We start from the raw sequence: 5,248 nt of genomic DNA on the forward strand, positions 1-5,248 counted from the left end.
TATAAATGTGTGTTCAATATAGGAATGTTTTCAATCCAGGAAAAATTGCAAGACTCGTATGAAAATTTGTATTCACAATTTCTGAGACACCCACATCAATATCACTCATTTTTATTCGTGTGAAAATTTCTTGAATGATTTTTATCAAAGAGTAGGGGGAGAATAAAAAACAGCTATGCAAGCTGTTCAACAAGAATATGGATCTTTTCATAAAATGCCATGACTATAGCTTATAGAAAAATGGCATCCTTTTACAACATTTTTTATCGAGACTTTATTGTGTAGTGGGTCACTGAGAATAAAGAAATTCCATTTCAACTGTTATTCAAATAGCCGAAAAATTGAATAAGAAAATTTTACCTAAGTTTCAAAGACGAAATTATCATCTTTCATTTACTTAAATTAAAGCCAGAGCAAGCAGGCCATATTGGAAAAAAAAAAATAAGAGTGCAGACTAGGTATGGCATCTTAAAAAATATCTAAATATCAAACAGTTGGTGGTAACGAACTGTAAGTAAGGAGAGACCAGGCTCAATGGTAACCGAAACTCTAAAAAACGGAATTTTGATACCAATAGATACATCAAAAGAATCAGATTTTAATGCTGATTTCAAATATTTAAAATTCATCAAGTTTAGTCTTACCTATCAACGTTAAAACTTATCGACGTTAAAACTTAAAACGAACAAAAATTATTCTGTATATGAAAGGGGCTGTCCCTTCCTCAACAGCTCGCTCTTTACGCTAAAGTTTGACTTTCTCGCAACTCTATTTTTTTAAACAATAAAAACTTTAGCGTAAAGAGTGAAGCGTTGAGGAGGGGACAGCCGCTTTCCAATACGGAATAATTTCTGTTCGCTTTAAGTTTTAACGTCATTCCTTACTTTCAGTTAGAAAAACTGTTTTTTTTTTATTTAATACTTCTTTAAGAATGATAAAATTCTACGAAAACTCAATTTACCTAGGGATCAAAAGAGGTGAAGACACTTTTACTCTGTGCCGACCTGCTCAAAGCTTCAATTTGTCAGTTCAATAGAAGTCTGAATGTATTTTAATCAGCAAGCTGTACGAAAAATGCGGTTCTATCACACTTTCTAGGGTTATAATGAGGACACATCCTGCGTATGAAGGATGACAGATCACTAAAAATCGTCATCCATCTGAGGGTTGACCTTTTCGACCAACCAAAAAGTAGGTTATCCTAGGTGGTAAGTAGGCTGGGTAACAGAGCATTTAAAGGAAACTAAAACTTCTTGGGATGATGTAAATAGAATAGATTTGGACAGACTGGGATGCAGGAGGAGCACGTGCAGTTGTGTTAGGCTCAGGCAGCTTGGCACTGCATTGAGTTATTTTTAGTAGTGCTAGTACTATTACCATTCTTTTTCCATAAAATAAAGCCCTGGGCTGTTTACTGAACTGTATTCTTAGTATAGTCTTTTTAACATTAATTTCCAAATAATTTTGCGTTAGGGAAGACCACAAGCCACGGCCAAAAACACCTAAAAGTTTAAAAATGCATTAAGAAACACGTATAGTGAGAAACAATTGCCATTTGCAACTGATTCAGGAATGGGAACTATTATTTTGACTAATTTGGATAGAAAATATTATCTTGGAAACAATTTTACATGAATGTTGAACAAGAGCCTGAAACCCCTCGAAAATGGTTTTGGACCGAAACGAAAAATACACCATTGGAATCACCATTTTTGAAAGCATTTAAAGCTAATTTCATATATGCGTGCTTTTTACAATTTTTCTTGATAACACCGTCATAAAGTGTCCTATGACATAAAAAGCCCTTTTGGTTCCATGTCTGGAATGGAAGGGCTAGGAAGCATAAAAAGGGAACCGTCATGTTCTCCCTGGTTGAAAATCTTAAATCTAATTTTTACAATCCCCTCTCTTGTATATGTTACCTTCCGTCTCCCTAGTAATTATAATAAATCATGGGCTGACGATCAGAATTTATCAGGCTACCACAACATCAGTAGAGTCCTAGGTTCCATTTTGCTTAGACATATAGGAATCTCCATGCTATTTGCCGAGACATATAGGAAAAACATTTCCAGAGCATGTACTTATGGATTTGCTTGCCTTATGTTCCTTGGTGTCTTTCCAGAGCATGTACTTATGGATTTGGGTGGATTATGTTCCCTCCCATGCTATTCTAAGGGCTTATGTTCCCTCCCATGCTATTCTAGGAGCTTATGTTCCTTCCTATGCTATCATAAGAATTTATGGTCCCTCCCATGCTATTCAAAGGGCTTATTTTTCTTCTCATACTATTCTAAGAGTATATATTCCCTCTCATGCTATTTGGGGCCTTTACGTTCCTTCCTATGCAATTATAAGGACTTATGTTCCTTGGTGTCTTTCCAGAGCATGTACTTGACGATGGATAAAAAGGGTTAAAGTGATTAGCAATTACGAGCGGGGATTCCCCGCTGTTTATTTTTAATCGAAAACTAAAGATTGTCAAATTGCGTATTTAGGAATGGTTTTGTAGGGAAAGCTGTCTATCACTCATGTGTTATCCACAGCTCCATTTCTTTAGGATTTGCGAATTTGATCCTATTAAGGTGGAGAAAAAAAAGAAAACGGTTTAGCATTTGCGAATACTTCGATGTGTTGTCAATTTAAAATAGTTTAGAAATAAAAAAATTTAACAAGAAATGGCTGAAAAGTGTTTTGGGGGAGATGGGTTGATTGTGTACTGTATAATACACAAGTGACGTTTGGACAGTGTTGTCAACTGTTGCCTGATTTCGTGTGGTTTTTCCTTACTTAGTGCTCATTAAAAACGAATTTTTATGTGTTAAATAAGTAGTTTTGGTATCTGTTAAAAGAGGTTTAAGGGGTTTGAGAGACTCTTGTGCCTGAGTCCTCGGGAATTTCTTGTACTTGGTGCACATTAAAAACTAAATTTTTGTGTTAATTAAGTAGTAATTTTAGCTTATAAAAGAGCTTTTCTGGATTTGAGAGTCTCTGTTGCTTGATCCCGAGCGATTTTTCTATTCTAGGGGAGCCATAAAAACGAAAATATTTTTTTAAAAAAGTAGTTATTGTATATTTTAAAATAGGTTTAAGGGGTTTTAGAGACTCTGTTGCCTGATTCCGTGTGGTTTTTCTTTACTTGGTGCCCATTAAAAACGAAATTTTTGTGTTAAATAAGTAGTTCTTGTATCTTCTAAAAGAGTTTTAAGGGGTTTGAGAGACTCAGTTGCCAGATTCAGTGTGGTTTTTCTTTACCTAGTGCTCATTAAAAACTAAATTTTTGTGTTAAATAAGTAGTTCTTGTATCTTTTAAAATAGCTTTAAGGGGTTCGAGAGACTTTGTTGCCTGATTCCTTGTGTTTTTTCTTTACTTGGTGCACATTAAAAACGAAATTTTTGTGTTAAATAAGTAGTTCTTGTATCTTTTAAAAGAGCTTTACGGGGTTTGAGAGACTCTGTTGCCTGATTCCATATGGTTTTTCTTTACTTGGTGCCCATTAAAAATAAAATTTTTGTGTTAAATAAGTAGTTCTTGTATCTTTTAAAAGAGCTTTACGGGGTTTGAGAGACTCTGTTGACTGATTCCATGTGGTTTTTCTTTAGTTGGTGCCCATTAAAAACGAAATTTCTGTGTTAAATAAGTAATTCTTGCATCTTTTAATAGTGTTTTTAGGTGTTTGAGATACTCTGTTAACTGATTCCGTGTGATCTTTCTTTACTTGGTGTCCACTAAAAACGAAATTTTTGTGTTAAATAAGTAGTTCTTGTATCTTTTAAAAGAGTTTTACGGGGTTTGAGAGACTCGGTTGCCTGATTCTGTGTGGTTTTTCTTTACTTGGTGCCTATTAAAAACGAAATTTTTGTGTTAAATAGGTAGTTCTTGTATCTTTTAAAAGAGCTTTACGGGGTTTGAGAGACTCTGTTGCCTGATTCCGTGTGGTTTTTCTTTACTTGGTGGCCATTAAAAACGAAATTTTTGTGTTAAATAAGTAGTTCTTGTATCTTTTTAAAAGAGCTTTACGGGGTTTGAGAGACTCGGTTGCCTGATTCCGTGTGGTTTTTCTTTACTTGGTGCACATTAAAAACGAAATTTTTTTCTTAAATAAGTAGTTCTTGTATCTTTTAAAAGAGCTTTAAGGGGTTTGAGAGACTCTGTTGCCTGATTCCTTGTGGTTTTGTTTACTTGGTGCCCAATAAAAAATAAATTTTTTTTTTAAGTATATAGTTATTTTATCTTTTAAAAGAGCTTTACGGGGTTTGAGAGACTCTGTTGCCTGATTTCGTGTGGTTTTTCTTTACTTGGTGCCCATTAAAAACGAAATTTTTGTGTTAAATAAGTAGTTCTTGTATCTTTTTAAAAGAGCTTTACGGGGTTTGAGAGACTCGGTTGCCTGATTCCGTGTGGTTTTTCTTTACTTGTTGCCCATTAAAAACGAAATTTTTGTGTTAAATAAGTAGTTTTTGTATCTTTTAAAATAGCTTTAAGGGGTTTGAGAGACTCAGTTGCTTGATTCAGTGTGGTTTTTCTTTACTTAGTGCTCATTAAAAACGAAGTTTTTGTGTTAAATAAGTAGTTTTTGTATCTGTTAAAAGAGCTTTAAGGGGTTTGAGAGACTCGGTTGCCTGATTCCGTGTGGTTTTTCTATACTTGTTGCCCAATAAAAACAAAATTTGTCTGTTAAATAAGTAGTTCTTGTATCTTTTAAAAGAGTTTTAAAGGGTTTGAGAGACTCTGTTGCCTGATTCCGTGTGGTTTTTATTTACTTGGTGCCCATTAAAAACGAAATTTTTGTGTTAAATAAGTAGTTTTTGTATCTTTTTAAAAGAGCTTTACGGGGTTTGAGAGACTAGGTTGCCTGATTCCGTGTGGTTTTTCTTTACTTGGTGCCCATTAAAAACGAAATTTTTTTGTTAAATAAGAAGTTCTTGTATCTTTTAAAAGAGCTTTAAGGGGTTTGAGAGACTTTGTTGTCTGATTCCTTGTGGTTATTCTTTACTTAGTGCCCATTAAAAACGAATTTTTTTTGTTAAATAAGCTGTTATTGTATATTTTATAATAGCTTTAAGGGGTTTGAGAGACTCTGTTGCCTGATTCCGTGTGGTTTTTCTTTACTTGGTGTCCATTAAAAACGAAATTTTTGTGTTAAATAAGTAGTTCTTGTATCTTTTTAAAAGAGCTTTACGGGGTTTGAGAGACTCAGTTGCCTGATTCCGTTTGGTTTTTCTTTACTTAGTGCCAATTAAAAAC

Source organism: Artemia sp. Qi Xiang Cuo, chromosome 8 (genome assembly GCF_049724085.1).
Source record: "Artemia sp. Qi Xiang Cuo chromosome 8, ASM4972408v1, whole genome shotgun sequence".
Lineage (NCBI taxonomy): Eukaryota > Metazoa > Arthropoda > Branchiopoda > Anostraca > Artemiidae > Artemia > Artemia sp. Qi Xiang Cuo.